Source organism: Caloenas nicobarica, chromosome Z, assembly GCF_036013445.1.
Source record: "Caloenas nicobarica isolate bCalNic1 chromosome Z, bCalNic1.hap1, whole genome shotgun sequence".
In the NCBI taxonomy this organism is placed as follows: domain Eukaryota; kingdom Metazoa; phylum Chordata; class Aves; order Columbiformes; family Columbidae; genus Caloenas; species Caloenas nicobarica.
Genome location: NC_088284.1, coordinates 11,554,743 through 11,575,035, shown reverse-complemented (window position 1 = coordinate 11,575,035; position 20,293 = coordinate 11,554,743).

The following is a 20,293-nucleotide window of genomic DNA, read 5'->3' as shown; positions in this document are numbered from 1 at the left end:
CAGAGGAATGAGCTCTTGAACGAGACATGTGAAGAGAAGGGAAAAAAGAGAGAAGGAGGCTAACAGATAGAGAGGGCAAAACCACAGAGGACACGTTCTCTATCAGGGCAGGGCTCGTAGTATTTCATGAGTGGTTTATCTGGCTTGGCAAATTCAGAAAGGTACTGCAGCTCCAAGGCTCTGTATGAGCAGGGATGCCCAACAAACCGCACCCATACCAAACCAAACCTCTCGTCCTCTTCACCTCAGCAGCTCCTTGCCTTTATGCAGAAGTTTTCCCAGAGGTGTCATTAAAAACATCAAGTAAAACGCTCGGGCAGGTCATCTGGGGAATGTTGGGCTTGCCTCAAGATGCACCCGGAATCCTTCAAATTAGGTGCCGCCACTGCTAGGCTACGCAGTTGCCACTCCTCATAACGGAGGATGGGTCCTGAGCATTTGTGATGTCTTTGCCAGTGTGGCTACAAATCTAGGTCCTCACTCATGCAAGACTAAGTTCAGTGATTTCTGTTTCAGTGCAGACATCGGATCGGTTTCCTTACCTTGGTGACGCCCACTCTGGTAACTCTAAAAAAGCACATAGTAACGGCCCGTGCTTGAGTCTTGAAACATTTTATGAAAAAATTGTTTCTCTAAGCTTTTTCTTAAGCCGAGTTTTCTCAGAGATTGTTGGTTAGAAGTGTTTTGGATAGAGCGCTCTTGCAGATACTCTGGTTCTTGTGCAGTAAAATGATTTATAGTTTTGCAGGAGTGTGACGTCCCCCAGAGGTATGGGTTGGGGAGAGGTGACTCAGGTTGGTGGGTCCCTTTGGCTGGGAAATAGTATACACAATACTTAAGGTCCATAAACAAAAGGCTTTTATTTTTGCAGCTTGGCACAACTGGCAAATGATTGGGTGGCAGTAGGAATTAGGATGTTTAGGCTCAATTGGTAAACACACAAACTTTGCAGCACATGTGGGCCTGTCAATCTGACGTCAGTATGTTACTTAAGAAAAGGAAAGCAAACAAATAGAAGTACAGGGAAGAAAGAAAGAAGAGGGAGAGAGAGAGAGATTTCACCGTGCCTATGGCTCCTCTTTGTGTGTGACGGGGTTCGTAGGCACTTCACACCTGCTCTGCCCTCGCTGCGAGTGTGCGGCTGCATCAGCGTTCCTGGGGAGGTGGCACCGCCGCCGTGGCCCTGGGGCTGTGGGGGCCCATGGCCGTGCCCCCCAGCAGGCTGGTGGCAGCCACGGTTGGTGTGGTGACAGGGAAAGGCCCCAGGAGAAGGGAGAGAAAGCAGCAACCAGAGACCGTGTCAAGGAAACAGAAGTTTATTTCCTTTTTCTTCCACTAATGGAAGCTGGAGCCCCGCTAGTGCCTCCGGCGGGACGGCCTCTTGCGGGGTTGGGGAGAGTCGTGGGGGCCGGGGTTCGTCCTCTTTGGGGGGCGCCGGGGCCCCCCGGGCGAGCGGTCCGTGCCCCGGCCGGCAGCGGAGGGGCTGCGGCTGCAGCCCTGGGCAGAGGGACCTGCCCCCGCCTGCCCCGGCTCCTCCTGGGGCTGCTCCTGCTGTGCAGGCCCGGGCGCAGATGGAAGGCAGCTGGGAGGCCTGCGCAGGGCGGCCTCCGACGTGCTGTCTTCATCCTCCACGTCGGAGCCTGCAGGGCTGGTGGGGGACAGCCTGGGGTCGGGAGTCCCCACGCGGGAGCTGGTGGGGCTGGGGCTGGTTGCGCGCCCGTAGTCCTCCTCCTCGGCCCCGTAGGAGCACAGCAGCCTCCAGGCGTCCTCGCTGCACCGCTCCACGATGACCTGGATGAGGCCACGGACCAGCGGTGCTGCATTTTCCTGCAGGTGGGGCTCCATCCACTGCACCAGGGCGTCCTGGTCCAGCCCGTGGCAGCACAGGCCGTACAGGATGATCCTCTGTGTTGCCACTGCCAGCCACCACTGCTCCTCATAGATGGCCTCCAGCTCCAGGCTCAGCCAGGGCAGCACGGGCTCCAGGAGGTGCTGGTGTTGCCGGAAAAGCCCTGCCCAGACCTGGGGTGGGAGCCCGTCCACGGCAGCCGTGTCCTCAGTCTCCACAGCCCCCTGCTCTTCCGGGAACGGGGTCCCCATCACAAAGAACAGCGGGGACCCCGCGGGGCCAGAGCGGCTGCTGCTGACCGGGCGGCTGGGAGCTGCGCTTGCCTGGATGCTGGCCAGGGCTGGCTGTGCAGGGGACATGCTGACACACAGCCAGTCATCTCCCCGCACAGAAAACTTGATCTCTTCCATCTGGCTTCTGCAGAGTGGGCAAGTTGATGTCCTTTTAGCCCACCGCAGGATGCAGCCCAAGCAGAACTGGTGCTGGCAGGGCTGCACGAAGGCAACGGCCTTGCGAGCTTCCTGGCAGATGGGGCAGCTCCACGCTGTCTCGGTGGCCATGGTTGTGCTGTGCAGCGGGTTGGGGAGAGCTGAGGAGGAAGAGCTGCTTCCCCTGGCTGGTCCCGCTGCTGCCAAAGGGGTTGAGCACTGCAAAAGGAGAGAGGCCACGGTCCTTGGCTGTCCCGTGGATGGGAGGGGAAGGGAGCAAGGAATGCCCAGGCAACTCGAGAAGGTCACCCTGCCGGCTCCTCGAGCCCCATCGCCCACCCCACAGCCAGCCCGGGGGACGTTTGCCACACAGCTCACCTCCGCTGCTGCAAGTGTGTGCCGCGGTGCCCGGCTGCCTGAAGCAGGCAGGGCTGGGGAAACACGGGGGATGGCTCTGGGATGGGAGCGAGAGCTGCCACCAGCAGCCCCCAAAGCACCACCCAGCACCAGGAGAAGCCTCGCTCTGACGTCCACACCTCGCGGGCTGCTCGGCAGGAGTCCAGGCACGAGCCAGGCTGAGCCGGGCTCTGCCGGCGCCCGGAGATAAGCAGCGAGGGATGCGAGGTCACAGTGCGTGGCTCCATGATGTCACAGTCCATGGCTCGCTGACGTCGCCCTCCACCACTTGGTGAGGTCCCAGCCGGCCTGCAACCCTGCATGTGCACAACAGCAGGAGAAAGAAGAACAGAGTGTCTGTTGGTTTTGCTTCTACATTTCCCTGCTGTCCAAGCTTTGTCACCTGCAACTCGTGTCTGTGACTGTGTCTTGTCCCCACTCCTGACACTGTGCACAGGTCTCCCACGAGGGGGAGCGTGGTGGGACGAGTCGGCATGGACTGCCCATGGCCGCGTGTCGCCTCCCGCAGCTGGGAGCTGCCTTTCCCTGTGCGATGCGGGGATTTGCAGAGAGGAGTCGTAGTGCCGGGGTGGCTGAAGGGCTGCAGAGCCCCTGCTCGTGACTTTGGGGGGCTCAGGGTCTCATGAGCTGTTCTTACCTCTGACTTTTATAATCATTTCCACTCATTAGCCCATGCTCTTCTTTTCCTTTTGGAAGGTCATTATCTGTTCTTTCCAAGCTTGACTGCAGGAGAATCAAGGGTGCTAAAGTCAGCCATCTGGGTCTGCCCATTAACATCTTGTTGGGTGACAGCCCATACTTGCCGTTCACAATCCTTCTTGCCTACATCAATGGCAGAGGCAACACATGCAGACATTTTAGGCAGTCTCTGCACAATTTTTTTGCCCATTCAGTTTTAAACACGGAGTTTTTCCTCTCTGCAGCCTCGCCGGATTGGTGGTGATAGGCACAACAGCACTCTGGTTCTAGTTGTAGGGCTGCACAATCTTTCTGCATTCTCACCAAGCAGAATGGGCTGCCGTGGTGCTCTCTGGCTGGAGGGGAACACTAAACCCAGGAACATGATCTCTGTGCAGGCTTTTCTGGCAACCGTTGTTTCATCTGCCTGTTTACAAGGACAGGCCTCCATCCAGAGAACTTCTCTAAAACAACAAGGACATGTGCAACATTCCAGCATCTAGGTCATCTGAAGAAAGTCCAACATCAAATTTACAAATGATCCCCACAGGGCTGGGTTTGAAGCTGTGCTTGTCTTCTCCTTCTGCCTCACACTGTTCTGTTGAAATCTTGTCCTAAGCGCATGAAGGCTTCGGAATTGGAAGAGTACTGTGCTCGCAAGCTTCGACCATTTACGCCTTCGTCTCTGACAACATGCAAGTCCTTTTCTGATCCTTCTAGCCACAGAATGGTTTGAATTAATAAAAATGTGTATGAACTCTACAAACCCTTTGTTTGTGTGGACTGCTTGAAAAGCCAAAGATATCATATGTGAAGTCCTTTAAGTTTCCTTGTCCACCATGAGCTGTATCTTCAGGTACGCCAGCTTCTTAATGACATAGTCCTTTACTCAGTGATTTCATTACAGTCTTCTGTTGCTCTCGTCCCATTCCAAGACAGTCTTGAGGATGCACAGATAACAGAAAGGCCTGCACAAAGGCAAAATTTCAGGCAAAGGACCCTTAGAAGGTTTTTAGTTCAGGAGAAGAGTGCTTCTCTTGCTTGTTGAACAACAGACCTGGGAGAACCTCTGCCTTAAAAGTGCGGTTGTGTTGGGAACACAACCTCTCTACCGACAGAAGAGGAAAACATCATGGGCACACCCAGGAGACACTTGCAGAAAAAAGTGTAAGGGCGATTTAGTCCTCTGTTAGCTGCCGTCTGCAGCTTGGCAGAAGAGCTGGGAAGGCCAAGCGTGTTTCCTGGGATGTGTCTCAGAGGAATGAGCTCTTGAACGAGACATGTGAAGAGAAGGGAAAAAAGAGAGAAGGAGGCTAACAGATAGAGAGGGCAAAACCACAGAGGACACGTTCTCTATCAGGGCAGGGCTCGTAGTATTTCATGAGTGGTTTATCTGGCTTGGCAAATTCAGAAAGGTACTGCAGCTCCAAGGCTCTGTATGAGCAGGGATGCCCAACAAACCGCACCCATACCAAACCAAACCTCTCGTCCTCTTCACCTCAGCAGCTCCTTGCCTTTATGCAGAAGTTTTCCCAGAGGTGTCATTAAAAACATCAAGTAAAACGCTCGGGCAGGTCATCTGGGGAATGTTGGGCTTGCCTCAAGATGCACCCGGAATCCTTCAAATTAGGTGCCGCCACTGCTAGGCTACGCAGTTGCCACTCCTCATAACGGAGGATGGGTCCTGAGCATTTGTGATGTCTTTGCCAGTGTGGCTACAAATCTAGGTCCTCACTCATGCAAGACTAAGTTCAGTGATTTCTGTTTCAGTGCAGACATCGGATCGGTTTCCTTACCTTGGTGACGCCCACTCTGGTAACTCTAAAAAAGCACATAGTAACGGCCCGTGCTTGAGTCTTGAAACATTTTATGAAAAAATTGTTTCTCTAAGCTTTTTCTTAAGCCGAGTTTTCTCAGAGATTGTTGGTTAGAAGTGTTTTGGATAGAGCGCTCTTGCAGATACTCTGGTTCTTGTGCAGTAAAATGATTTATAGTTTTGCAGGTGTGTGACGTCCCCCAGAGGTATGGGTTGGGGAGAGGTGACTCAGGTTGGTGGGTCCCTTTGGCTGGGAAATAGTATACACAATACTTAAGGTCCATAAACAAAAGGCTTTTATTTTTGCAGCTTGGCACAACTGGCAAATGATTGGGTGGCAGTAGGAATTAGGATGTTTAGGCTCAATTGGTAAACACACAAACTTTGCAGCACATGTGGGCCTGTCAATCTGACGTCAGTATGTTACTTAAGAAAAGGAAAGCAAACAAATAGAAGTACAGGGAAGAAAGAAAGAAGAGGGAGAGAGAGAGAGATTTCACCATGCCTATGGCTCCTCTTTGTGTGTGACGGGGTTCGTAGGCACTTCACACCTGCTCTGCCCTCGCTGCGGGTGTGCGGCTGCATCAGCGTTCCTGGGGAGGTGGCACCGCCGCCGTGGCCCTGGGGCTGTGGGGGCCCATGGCCGTGCCCCCCAGCAGGCTGGTGGCAGCCACGGTTGGTGCGGTGACAGGGAAAGGCCCCAGGAGAAGGGACAGAAAGCAGCAACCAGAGACCGTGTCAAGGAAAGAGAAGTTTATTTCCTTTTTCTTCCACTAATGGAAGCTGGAGCCCCGCTAGTGCCTCCGGCGGGACGGCCTCTTGCGGGGTTGGGGAGAGTCGTGGGGGCCGGGGTTCGTCCTCTTTGGGGGGTGCCGGGGCCCCCCGGGCGAGCGGTCCGTGCCCCGGCCGGCAGCGGAGGGGCTGCGGCTGCAGCCCTGGGCAGAGGGACCTGCCCCCGCCTGCCCCGGCTCCTCCTGGGGCTGCTCCTGCTGCGCAGGCCCGGGCGCAGATGGAAGGCAGCTGGGAGGCCTGCGCAGGGCGGCCTCCGACGTGCTGTCTTCATCCTCCACGTCGGAGCCTGCAGGGCTGGTGGGGGCCAGCCTGGGGTCGGGAGTCCTCACACGGGAGCTGGTGGGGCTGGGGCTGGTTGCGCGCCCGTAGTCCTCCTCCTCGGCCCCGTAGGAGCACAGCAGCCTCCAGGCGTCCTCGCTGCACCGCTCCACGATGACCTGGATGAGGCCACGGACCAGCGGTGCTGCATTTTCCTGCAGGTGGGGCTCCACCCACTGGACCAGGGCGTCCTGGTCCAGCCCGTGGCAGCACAGGCCGTACAGGATGATCCTCTGTGTTGCCACTGCCAGCCACCACTGCTCCTCATAGATGGCCTCCAGCTCCAGGCTCAGCCAGGGCAGCACGGGCTCCAGGAGGTGCTGGTGTTGCCGGAAAAGCCCTGCCCAGACCTGGGGCGGGAGCCCGTCCACGGCAGCCGTGTCCTCAGTCTCCACAGCCCCCTGCTCTTCCGGGAACGGGGTCCCCATCACAAAGAACAGCGGGGACCCCGCGGGGCCAGAGCGGCTGCTGCTGACCGGGCGGCTGGGAGCTGCGCTTGCCTGGATGCTGGCCAGGGCTGGCTGTGCAGGGGACATGCTGACACACAGCCAGTCATCTCCCCGCACAGAAAACTTGATCTCTTCCATCTGGCTTCTGCAGAGTGGGCAAGTTGATGTCCTTTTAGCCCAGCGCAGGATGCAGCCCAAGCAGAACTGGTGCTGGCAGGGCTGCACGAAGGCAACGGCCTTGCGAGCTTCCTGGCAGATGGGGCAGCTCCACGCTGTCTCGGTGGCCATGGTTGTGCTGTGCAGCGGGTTGGGGAGAGCTGAGGAGGAAGAGCTGCTTCCCCTGGCTGGTCCCGCTGCTGCCAAAGGGGTTGAGCACTGCAAAAGGAGAGAGGCCACGGTCCTTGGCTGTCCCGTGGATGGGAGGGGAAGGGAGCAAGGAATGCCCAGGCAACTCGAGAAGGTCACCCTGCCGGCTCCTCGAGCCCCATCGCCCACCCCACAGCCAGCCCGGGGGACGTTTGCCACACAGCTCACCTCCGCTGCTGCAAGTGTGTGCCGCGGTGCCCGGCTGCCTGAAGCAGGCAGGGCTGGGGAAACACGGGGGATGGCTCTGGGATGGGAGCGAGAGCTGCCACCAGCAGCCCCCAAAGCACCACCCAGCACCAGGAGAAGCCTCGCTCTGACGTCCACACCTCGCGGGCTGCTCGGCAGGAGTCCAGGCACGAGCCAGGCTGAGCCGGGCTCTGCCGGCGCCCGGAGATAAGCAGCGAGGGATGCGAGGTCACAGTGCGTGGCTCCATGATGTCACAGTCCATGGCTCGCTGACGTCGCCCTCCACCACTTGGTGAGGTCCCAGCCGGCCTGCAACCCTGCATGTGCACAACAGCAGGAGAAAGAAGAACAGAGTGTCTGTTGGTTTTGCTTCTACATTTCCCTGCCGTCCAAGCTTTGTCACCTGCAACTCGTGTCTGTGACTGTGTCTTGTCCCCACTCCTGACACTGTGCACAGGTCTCCCGCGAGGGGGAGCGTGGTGGGACGAGTCGGCATGGACTGCCCATGGCCGCGTGTCACCTCCCGCAGCTGGGAGCTGCCTTTCCCTGTGCGATGCGGGGATTTGCAGAGAGGAGTCGTAGTGCCGGGGTGGCTGAAGGGCTGCAGAGCCCCTGCTCGTGACTTTGGGGGGCTCAGGGTCTCATGAGCTGTTCTTACCTCTGACTTTTATAATCATTTCCACTCATTAGCCCATGCTCTTCTTTTCCTTTTGGAAGGTCATTATCTGTTCTTTCCAAGCTTGACTGCAGGAGAATCAAGGGTGCTAAAGTCAGCCATCTGGGTCTGCCCATTAACATCTTGTTGGGTGACAGCCCATACTTGCCGTTCACAATCCTTCTTGCCTACATCAATGGCAGAGGCAACACATGCAGACATTTTAGGCAGTCTCTGCACAATTTTTTTGCCCATTCAGTTTTAAACACGGAGTTTTTCCTCTCTGCAGCCTCGCCGGATTGGTGGTGATAGGCACAAGGGCACTCTGGTTCTAGTTGTAGGGCTGCACAATCTTTCTGCATTCTCACCAAGCAGAATGGGCTGCCGTGGTGCTCTCTGGCTGGAGGGGAACACTAAACCCAGGAACATGATCTCTGTGCAGGCTTTTCTGGCAACCGTTGTTTCATCTGCCTGTTTACAAGGACAGGCCTCCATCCAGAGAACTTCTCTAAAACAACAAGGACATGTGCAACATTCCAGCATCTAGGTCATCTGAAGAAAGTCCAACATCAAATTTACAAATGATCCCCACAGGGCTGGGTTTGAAGCTGTGCTTGTCTTCTCCTTCTGCCTCACACTGTTCTGTTGAAATCTTGTCCTAAGCGCATGAAGGCTTCGGAATTGGAAGAGTACTGTGCTCGCAAGCTTCGACCATTTACGCCTTCGTCTCTGACAACATGCAAGTCCTTTTCTGATCCTTCTAGCCACAGAATGGTTTGAATTAATAAAAATGTGTATGAACTCTACAAACCCTTTGTTTGTGTGGACTGCTTGAAAAGCCAAAGAAATCATATGTGAAGTCCTTTAAGTTTCCTTGTCCACCATGAGCTGTATCTTCAGGTACGCCAGCTTCTTAATGACATAGTCCTTTACTCAGTGATTTCATTACAGTCTTCTGTTGCTCTCGTCCCATTCCAAGACAATCTTGAGGATGCACAGATAACAGAAAGGCCTGCACAAAGGCAAAATTTCAGGCAAAGGAACCCTGGAAGGTTTTTAGTTCAGGAGAAGAGTGCTTCTCTTGCTTGTTGAACAACAGACCTGGGAGAACCTCTGCCTTAAAAGTGCGGTTGTGTTGGGAACACAACCTCTCTACCGACAGAAGAGGAAAACATCATGGGCACACCCAGGAGACACTTGCAGAAAAAAGTGTAAGGGCGATTTAGTCCTCTGTTAGCTGCCGTCTGCAGCTTGGCAGAAGAGCTGGGAAGGCCAAGCGTGTTTCCTGGGATGTGTCTCAGAGGAATGAGCTCTTGAACGAGACATGTGAAGAGAAGGGAAAAAAGAGAGAAGGAGGCTAACAGATAGAGAGGGCAAAACCACAGAGGACACGTTCTCTATCAGGGCAGGGCTCGTAGTATTTCATGAGTGGTTTATCTGGCTTGGCAAATTCAGAAAGGTACTGCAGCTCCAAGGCTCTGTATGAGCAGGGATGCCCAACAAACCGCACCCATACCAAACCAAACCTCTCGTCCTCTTCACCTCAGCAGCTCCTTGCCTTTATGCAGAAGTTTTCCCAGAGGTGTCATTAAAAACATCAAGTAAAACGCTCGGGCAGGTCATCTGGGGAATGTTGGGCTTGCCTCAAGATGCACCCGGAATCCTTCAAATTAGGTGCCGCCACTGCTAGGCTACGCAGTTGCCACTCCTCATAACGGAGGATGGGTCCTGAGCATTTGTGATGTCTTTGCCAGTGTGGCTACAAATCTAGGTCCTCACTCATGCAAGACGAAGTTCAGTGATTTCTGTTTCAGTGCAGACATCGGATCGGTTTCCTTACCTTGGTGACGCCCACTCTGGTAACTCTAAAAAAGCACATAGTAACGGCCCGTGCTTGAGTCTTGAAACATTTTATGAAAAAATTGTTTCTCTAAGCTTTTTCTTAAGCCGAGTTTTCTCAGAGATTGTTGGTTAGAAGTGTTTTGGATAGAGCGCTCTTGCAGATACTCTGGTTCTTGTGCAGTAAAATGATTTATAGTTTTGCAGGTGTGTGACGTCCCCCAGAGGTATGGGTTGGGGAGAGGTGACTCAGGTTGGTGGGTCCCTTTGGCTGGGAAATAGTATACACAATACTTAAGGTCCATAAACAAAAGGCTTTTATTTTTGCAGCTTGGCACAACTGGCAAATGATTGGGTGGCAGTAGGAATTAGGATGTTTAGGCTCAATTGGTAAACACACAAACTTTGCAGCACATGTGGGCCTGTCAATCTGACGTCAGTATGTTACTTAAGAAAAGGAAAGCAAACAAATAGAAGTACAGGGAAGAAAGAAAGAAGAGGGAGAGAGAGAGAGATTTCACCATGCCTATGGCTCCTCTTTGTGTGTGACGGGGTTCGTAGGCACTTCACACCTGCTCTGCCCTCGCTGCGGGTGTGCGGCTGCATCAGCGTTCCTGGGGAGGTGGCACCGCCGCCGTGGCCCTGGGGCTGTGGGGGCCCATGGCCGTGCCCCCCAGCAGGCTGGTGGCAGCCACGGTTGGTGCGGTGACAGGGAAAGGCCCCAGGAGAAGGGACAGAAAGCAGCAACCAGAGACCGTGTCAAGGAAAGAGAAGTTTATTTCCTTTTTCTTCCACTAATGGAAGCTGGAGCCCCGCTAGTGCCTCCGGCGGGACGGCCTCTTGCGGGGTTGGGGAGAGTCGTGGGGGCCGGGGTTCGTCCTCTTTGGGGGGCGCCGGGGCCCCCCGGGCGAGCGGTCCGTGCCCCGGCCGGCAGCGGAGGGGCTGCGGCTGCAGCCCTGGGCAGAGGGACCTGCCCCCGCCTGCCCCGGCTCCTCCTGGGGCTGCTCCTGCTGCGCAGGCCCGGGCGCAGATGGAAGGCAGCTGGGAGGCCTGCGCAGGGCGGCCTCCGACGTGCTGTCTTCATCCTCCACGTCGGAGCCTGCAGGGCTGGTGGGGGCCAGCCTGGGGTCGGGAGTCCTCACACGGGAGCTGGTGGGGCTGGGGCTGGTTGCGCGCCCGTAGTCCTCCTCCTCGGCCCCGTAGGAGCACAGCAGCCTGCAGGCGTCCTCGCTGCACCGCTCCACGATGACCTGGATGAGGCCACGGACCAGCGGTGCTGCATTTTCCTGCAGGTGGGGCTCCACCCACTGGACCAGGGCGTCCTGGTCCAGCCCGTGGCAGCACAGGCCGTACAGGATGATCCTCTGTGTTGCCACTGCCAGCCACCACTGCTCCTCATAGATGGCCTCCAGCTCCAGGCTCAGCCAGGGCAGCACGGGCTCCAGGAGGTGCTGGTGTTGCCGGAAAAGCCCTGCCCAGACCTGGGGCGGGAGCCCGTCCACGGCAGCCGTGTCCTCAGTCTCCACAGCCCCCTGCTCTTCCGGGAACGGGGTCCCCATCACAAAGAACAGCGGGGACCCCGCGGGGCCAGAGCGGCTGCTGCTGACCGGGCGGCTGGGAGCTGCGCTTGCCTGGATGCTGGCCAGGGCTGGCTGTGCAGGGGACATGCTGACACACAGCCAGTCATCTCCCCGCACAGAAAACTTGATCTCTTCCATCTGGCTTCTGCAGAGTGGGCAAGTTGATGTCCTTTTAGCCCAGCGCAGGATGCAGCCCAAGCAGAACTGGTGCTGGCAGGGCTGCACGAAGGCAACGGCCTTGCGAGCTTCCTGGCAGATGGGGCAGCTCCACGCTGTCTCGGTGGCCATGGTTGTGCTGTGCAGCGGGTTGGGGAGAGCTGAGGAGGAAGAGCTGCTTCCCCTGGCTGGTCCCGCTGCTGCCAAAGGGGTTGAGCACTGCAAAAGGAGAGAGGCCACGGTCCTTGGCTGTCCCGTGGATGGGAGGGGAAGGGAGCAAGGAATGCCCAGGCAACTCGAGAAGGTCACCCTGCCGGCTCCTCGAGCCCCATCGCCCACCCCACAGCCAGCCCGGGGGACGTTTGCCACACAGCTCACCTCCGCTGCTGCAAGTGTGTGCCGCGGTGCCCGGCTGCCTGAAGCAGGCAGGGCTGGGGAAACACGGGGGATGGCTCTGGGATGGGAGCGAGAGCTGCCACCAGCAGCCCCCAAAGCACCACCCAGCACCAGGAGAAGCCTCGCTCTGACGTCCACACCTCGCGGGCTGCTCGGCAGGAGTCCAGGCACGAGCCAGGCTGAGCCGGGCTCTGCCGGCGCCCGGAGATAAGCAGCGAGGGATGCGAGGTCACAGTGCGTGGCTCCATGATGTCACAGTCCATGGCTCGCTGACGTCGCCCTCCACCACTTGGTGAGGTCCCAGCCGGCCTGCAACCCTGCATGTGCACAACAGCAGGAGAAAGAAGAACAGAGTGTCTGTTGGTTTTGCTTCTACATTTCCCTGCCGTCCAAGCTTTGTCACCTGCAACTCGTGTCTGTGACTGTGTCTTGTCCCCACTCCTGACACTGTGCACAGGTCTCCCGCGAGGGGGAGCGTGGTGGGACGAGTCGGCATGGACTGCCCATGGCCGCGTGTCACCTCCCGCAGCTGGGAGCTGCCTTTCCCTGTGCGATGCGGGGATTTGCAGAGAGGAGTCGTAGTGCCGGGGTGGCTGAAGGGCTGCAGAGCCCCTGCTCGTGACTTTGGGGGGCTCAGGGTCTCATGAGCTGTTCTTACCTCTGACTTTTATAATCATTTCCACTCATTAGCCCATGCTCTTCTTTTCCTTTTGGAAGGTCATTATCTGTTCTTTCCAAGCTTGACTGCAGGAGAATCAAGGGTGCTAAAGTCAGCCATCTGGGTCTGCCCATTAACATCTTGTTGGGTGACAGCCCATACTTGCCGTTCACAATCCTTCTTGCCTACATCAATGGCAGAGGCAACACATGCAGACATTTTAGGCAGTCTCTGCACAATTTTTTTGCCCATTCAGTTTTAAACACGGAGTTTTTCCTCTCTGCAGCCTCGCCGGATTGGTGGTGATAGGCACAAGGGCACTCTGGTTCTAGTTGTAGGGCTGCACAATCTTTCTGCATTCTCACCAAGCAGAATGGGCTGCCGTGGTGCTCTCTGGCTGGAGGGGAACACTAAACCCAGGAACAGGATCTCTGTGCAGGCTTTTCTGGCAACCGTTGTTTCATCTGCCTGTTTACAAGGACAGGCCTCCATCCAGAGAACTTCTCTAAAACAACAAGGACATGTGCAACATTCCAGCATCTAGGTCATCTGAAGAAAGTCCAACATCAAATTTACAAATGATCCCCACAGGGCTGGGTTTGAAGCTGTGCTTGTCTTCTCCTTCTGCCTCACACTGTTCTGTTGAAATCTTGTCCTAAGCGCATGAAGGCTTCGGAATTGGAAGAGTACTGTGCTCGCAAGCTTCGACCATTTACGCCTTCGTCTCTGACAACATGCAAGTCCTTTTCTGATCCTTCTAGCCACAGAATGGTTTGAATTAATAAAAATGTGTATGAACTCTACAAACCCTTTGTTTGTGTGGACTGCTTGAAAAGCCAAAGAAATCATATGTGAAGTCCTTTAAGTTTCCTTGTCCACCATGAGCTGTATCTTCAGGTACGCCAGCTTCTTAATGACATAGTCCTTTACTCAGTGATTTCATTACAGTCTTCTGTTGCTCTCGTCCCATTCCAAGACAATCTTGAGGATGCACAGATAACAGAAAGGCCTGCACAAAGGCAAAATTTCAGGCAAAGGAACCCTGGAAGGTTTTTAGTTCAGGAGAAGAGTGCTTCTCTTGCTTGTTGAACAACAGACCTGGGAGAACCTCTGCCTTAAAAGTGCGGTTGTGTTGGGAACACAACCTCTCTACCGACAGAAGAGGAAAACATCATGGGCACACCCAGGAGACACTTGCAGAAAAAAGTGTAAGGGCGATTTAGTCCTCTGTTAGCTGCCGTCTGCAGCTTGGCAGAAGAGCTGGGAAGGCCAAGCGTGTTTCCTGGGATGTGTCTCAGAGGAATGAGCTCTTGAACGAGACATGTGAAGAGAAGGGAAAAAAGAGAGAAGGAGGCTAACAGATAGAGAGGGCAAAACCACAGAGGACACGTTCTCTATCAGGGCAGGGCTCGTAGTATTTCATGAGTGGTTTATCTGGCTTGGCAAATTCAGAAAGGTACTGCAGCTCCAAGGCTCTGTATGAGCAGGGATGCCCAACAAACCGCACCCATACCAAACCAAACCTCTCGTCCTCTTCACCTCAGCAGCTCCTTGCCTTTATGCAGAAGTTTTCCCAGAGGTGTCATTAAAAACATCAAGTAAAACGCTCGGGCAGGTCATCTGGGGAATGTTGGGCTTGCCTCAAGATGCACCCGGAATCCTTCAAATTAGGTGCCGCCACTGCTAGGCTACGCAGTTGCCACTCCTCATAACGGAGGATGGGTCCTGAGCATTTGTGATGTCTTTGCCAGTGTGGCTACAAATCTAGGTCCTCACTCATGCAAGACGAAGTTCAGTGATTTCTGTTTCAGTGCAGACATCGGATCGGTTTCCTTACCTTGGTGACGCCCACTCTGGTAACTCTAAAAAAGCACATAGTAACGGCCCGTGCTTGAGTCTTGAAACATTTTATGAAAAAATTGTTTCTCTAAGCTTTTTCTTAAGCCGAGTTTTCTCAGAGATTGTTGGTTAGAAGTGTTTTGGATAGAGCGCTCTTGCAGATACTCTGGTTCTTGTGCAGTAAAATGATTTATAGTTTTGCAGGTGTGTGACGTCCCCCAGAGGTATGGGTTGGGGAGAGGTGACTCAGGTTGGTGGGTCCCTTTGGCTGGGAAATAGTATACACAATACTTAAGGTCCATAAACAAAAGGCTTTTATTTTTGCAGCTTGGCACAACTGGCAAATGATTGGGTGGCAGTAGGAATTAGGATGTTTAGGCTCAATTGGTAAACACACAAACTTTGCAGCACATGTGGGCCTGTCAATCTGACGTCAGTATGTTACTTAAGAAAAGGAAAGCAAACAAATAGAAGTACAGGGAAGAAAGAAAGAAGAGGGAGAGAGAGAGAGATTTCACCATGCCTATGGCTCCTCTTTGTGTGTGACGGGGTTCGTAGGCACTTCACACCTGCTCTGCCCTCGCTGCGGGTGTGCGGCTGCATCAGCGTTCCTGGGGAGGTGGCACCGCCGCCGTGGCCCTGGGGCTGTGGGGGCCCATGGCCGTGCCCCCCAGCAGGCTGGTGGCAGCCACGGTTGGTGCGGTGACAGGGAAAGGCCCCAGGAGAAGGGACAGAAAGCAGCAACCAGAGACCGTGTCAAGGAAACAGAAGTTTATTTCCTTTTTCTTCCACTAATGGAAGCTGGAGCCCCGCTAGTGCCTCCGGCGGGACGGCCTCTTGCGGGGTTGGGGAGAGTCGTGGGGGCCGGGGTTCGTCCTCTTTGGGGGGCGCCGGGGCCCCCCGGGCGAGCGGTCCGTGCCCCGGCCGGCAGCGGAGGGGCTGCGGCTGCAGCCCTGGGCAGAGGGACCTGCCCCCGCCTGCCCCGGCTCCTCCTGGGGCTGCTCCTGCTGCGCAGGCCCGGGCGCAGATGGAAGGCAGCTGGGAGGCCTGCGCAGGGCGGCCTCCGACGTGCTGTCTTCATCCTCCACGTCGGAGCCTGCAGGGCTGGTGGGGGCCAGCCTGGGGTCGGGAGTCCCCACGCGGGAGCTGGTGGGGCTGGGGCTGGTTGCGCGCCCGTAGTCCTCCTCCTCGGCCCCGTAGGAGCACAGCAGCCTGCAGGCGTCCTCGCTGCACCGCTCCACGATGACCTGGATGAGGCCACGGACCAGCGGTGCTGCATTTTCCTGCAGGTGGGGCTCCATCCACTGGACCAGGGCGTCCTGGTCCAGCCCGTGGCAGCACAGGCCGTACAGGATGATCCTCTGTGTTGCCACTGCCAGCCACCACTGCTCCTCATAGATGGCCTCCAGCTCCAGGCTCAGCCAGGGCAGCACGGGCTCCAGGAGGTGCTGGTGTTGCCGGAAAAGCCCTGCCCAGACCTGGGGCGGGAGCCCGTCCACGGCAGCCGTGTCCTCAGTCTCCACAGCCCCCTGCTCTTCCGGGAACGGCGTCCCCATCACAAAGAACAGCGGGGACCCCGCGGGGCCAGAGCGGCTGCTGCTGACCGGGCGGCTGGGAGCTGCGCTTGCCTGGATGCTGGCCAGGGCTGGCTGTGCAGGGGACATGCTGACACACAGCCAGTCATCTCCCCGCACAGAAAACTTGATCTCTTCCATCTGGCTTCTGCAGAGTGGGCAAGTTGATGTCCTTTTAGCCCACCGCAGGATGCAGCCCAAGCAGAACTGGTGCTGGCAGGGCTGCACGAAGGCAACGGCCTTGCGAGCTTCCTGGCAGATGGGGCAGCTCCATGCTGTCTCGGTGGCCATGGTTGTGCTGTGCAGCGGGTTGGGGAGAGCTGAGGAGGAAGAGCTGCTTCCCCTGGCTGGTCCCGCTGCTGCCAAAGGGGTTGAGCACTGCAAAAGGAGAGAGGCCACGGTCCTTGGCTGTCCCGTGGATGGGAGGGGAAGGGAGCAAGGAATGCCCAGGCAACTCGAGAAGGTCACCCTGCCGGCTCCTCGAGCCCCATCGCCCACCCCACAGCCAGCCCGGGGGACGTTTGCCACACAGCTCACCTCCGCTGCTGCAAGTGTGTGCCGCGGTGCCCGGCTGCCTGAAGCAGGCAGGGCTGGGGAAACACGGGGGATGGCTCTGGGATGGGAGCGAGAGCTGCCACCAGCAGCCCCCAAAGCACCACCCAGCACCAGGAGAAGCCTCGCTCTGACGTCCACACCTCGCGGGCTGCTCGGCAGGAGTCCAGGCACGAGCCAGGCTGAGCCGGGCTCTGCCGGCGCCCGGAGATAAGCAGCGAGGGATGCGAGGTCACAGTGCGTGGCTCCATGATGTCACAGTCCATGGCTCGCTGACGTCGCCCTCCACCACTTGGTGAGGTCCCAGCCGGCCTGCAACCCTGCATGTGCACAACAGCAGGAGAAAGAAGAACAGAGTGTCTGTTGGTTTTGCTTCTACATTTCCCTGCCGTCCAAGCTTTGTCACCTGCAACTCGTGTCTGTGACTGTGTCTTGTCCCCACTCCTGACACTGTGCACAGGTCTCCCGCGAGGGGGAGCGTGGTGGGACGAGTCGGCATGGACTGCCCATGGCCGCGTGTCGCCTCCCGCAGCTGGGAGCTGCCTTTCCCTGTGCGATGCGGGGATTTGCAGAGAGGAGTCGTAGTGCCGGGGTGGCTGAAGGGCTGCAGAGCCCCTGCTCGTGACTTTGGGGGGCTCAGGGTCTCATGAGCTGTTCTTACCTCTGACTTTTATAATCATTTCCACTCATTAGCCCATGCTCTTCTTTTCCTTTTGGAAGGTCATTATCTGTTCTTTCCAAGCTTGACTGCAGGAGAATCAAGGGTGCTAAAGTCAGCCATCTGGGTCTGCCCATTAACATCTTGTTGGGTGACAGCCCATACTTGCCGTTCACAATCCTTCTTGCCTACATCAATGGCAGAGGCAACACATGCAGACATTTTAGGCAGTCTCTGCACAATTTTTTTGCCCATTCAGTTTTAAACACGGAGTTTTTCCTCTCTGCAGCCTCGCCGGATTGGTGGTGATAGGCACAACAGCACTCTGGTTCTAGTTGTAGGGCTGCACAATCTTTCTGCATTCTCACCAAGCAGAATGGGCTGCCGTGGTGCTCTCTGGCTGGAGGGGAACACTAAACCCAGGAACATGATCTCTGTGCAGGCTTTTCTGGCAACCGTTGTTTCATCTGCCTGTTTACAAGGACAGGCCTCCATCCAGAGAACTTCTCTAAAACAACAAGGACATGTGCAACATTCCAGCATCTAGGTCATCTGAAGAAAGTCCAACATCAAATTTACAAATGATCCCCACAGGGCTGGGTTTGAAGCTGTGCTTGTCTTCTCCTTCTGCCTCACACTGTTCTGTTGAAATCTTGTCCTAAGCGCATGAAGGCTTCGGAATTGGAAGAGTACTGTGCTCGCAAGCTTCGACCATTTACGCCTTCGTCTCTGACAACATGCAAGTCCTTTTCTGATCCTTCTAGCCACAGAATGGTTTGAATTAATAAAAATGTGTATGAACTCTACAAACCCTTTGTTTGTGTGGACTGCTTGAAAAGCCAAAGAAATCATATGTGAAGTCCTTTAAGTTTCCTTGTCCACCATGAGCTGTATCTTCAGGTACGCCAGCTTCTTAATGACATAGTCCTTTACTCAGTGATTTCATTACAGTCTTCTGTTGCTCTCGTCCCATTCCAAGACAATCTTGAGGATGCACAGATAACAGAAAGGCCTGCACAAAGGCAAAATTTCAGGCAAAGGAACCCTGGAAGGTTTTTAGTTCAGGAGAAGAGTGCTTCTCTTGCTTGTTGAACAACAGACCTGGGAGAACCTCTGCCTTAAAAGTGCGGTTGTGTTGGGAACACAACCTCTCTACCGACAGAAGAGGAAAACATCATGGGCACACCCAGGAGACACTTGCAGAAAAAAGTGTAAGGGCGATTTAGTCCTCTGTTAGCTGCCGTCTGCAGCTTGGCAGAAGAGCTGGGAAGGCCAAGCGTGTTTCCTGGGATGTGTCTCAGAGGAATGAGCTCTTGAACGAGACATGTGAAGAGAAGGGAAAAAAGAGAGAAGGAGGCTAACAGATAGAGAGGGCAAAACCACAGAGGACACGTTCTCTATCAGGGCAGGGCTCGTAGTATTTCATGAGTGGTTTATCTGGCTTGGCAAATTCAGAAAGGTACTGCAGCTCCAAGGCTCTGTATGAGCAGGGATGCCCAACAAACCGCACCCATACCAAACCAAACCTCTCGTCCTCTTCACCTCAGCAGCTCCTTGCCTTTATGCAGAAGTTTTCCCAGAGGTGTCATTAAAAACATCAAGTAAAACGCTCGGGCAGGTCATCTGGGGAATGTTGGGCTTGCCTCAAGATGCACCCGGAATCCTTCAAATTAGGTGCCGCCACTGCTAGGCTACGCAGTTGCCACTCCTCATAACGGAGGATGGGTCCTGAGCATTTGTGATGTCTTTGCCAGTGTGGCTACAAATCTAGGTCCTCACTCATGCAAGACTAAGTTCAGTGATTTCTGTTTCAGTGCAGACATCGGATCGGTTTCCTTACCTTGGTGACGCCCACTCTGGTAACTCTAAAAAAGCACATAGTAACGGCCCGTGCTTGAGTCTTGAAACATTTTATGAAAAAATTGTTTCTCTAAGCTTTTTCTTAAGCCGAGTTTTCTCAGAGATTGTTGGTTAGAAGTGTTTTGGATAGAGCGCTCTTGCAGATACTCTGGTTCTTGTGCAGTAAAATGATTTATAGTTTTGCAGGTGTGTGACGTCCCCCAGAGGTATGGGTTGGGGAGAGGTGACTCAGGTTGGTGGGTCCCTTTGGCTGGGAAATAGTATACACAATACTTAAGGTCCATAAACAAAAGGCTTTTATTTTTGCAGCTTGGCACAACTGGCAAATGATTGGGTGGCAGTAGGAATTAGGATGTTTAGGCTCAATTGGTAAACACACAAACTTTGCAGCACATGTGGGCCTGTCAATCTGACGTCAGTATGTTACTTAAGAAAAGGAAAGCAAACAAATAGAAGTACAGGGAAGAAAGAAAGAAGAGGGAGAGAGAGAGAGATTTCACCGTGCCTATGGCTCCTCTTTGTGTGTGACGGGGTTCGTAGGCACTTCACACCTGCTCTGCCCTCGCTGCGGGTGTGCGGCTGCATCAGCGTTCCTGGGGAGGTGGCACCGCCGCCGTGGCCCTGGGGCTGTGGGGGCCCATGGCCGTGCCCCCCAGCAGGCTGGTGGCAGCCACGGTTGGTGCGGTGACAGGGAAAGGCCCCAGGAGAAGGGACAGAAAGCAGCAACCAGAGACCGTGTCAAGGAAACAGAAGTTTATTTCCTTTTTCTTCCACTAATGGAAGCTGGAGCCCCGCTAGTGCCTCCGGCGGGACGGCCTCTTGCGGGGTTGGGGAGAGTCGTGGGGGCCGGGGTTCGTCCTCTTTGGGGGGCGCCGGGGCCCCCCGGGCGAGCGGTCCGTGCCCCGGCCGGCAGCGGAGGGGCTGCGGCTGCAGCCCTGGGCAGAGGGACCTGCCCCCGCCTGCCCCGGCTCCTCCTGGGGCTGCTCCTGCTGCGCAGGCCCGGGCGCAGATGGAAGGCAGCTGGGAGGCCTGCGCAGGGCGGCCTCCGACGTGCTGTCTTCATCCTCCACGTCGGAGCCTGCAGGGCTGGTGGGGGCCAGCCTGGGGTCGGGAGTCCCCACGCGGGAGCTGGTGGGGCTGGGGCTGGTTGCGCGCCCGTAGTCCTCCTCCTCGGCCCCGTAGGAGCACAGCAGCCTGCAGGCGTCCTCGCTGCACCGCTCCACGATG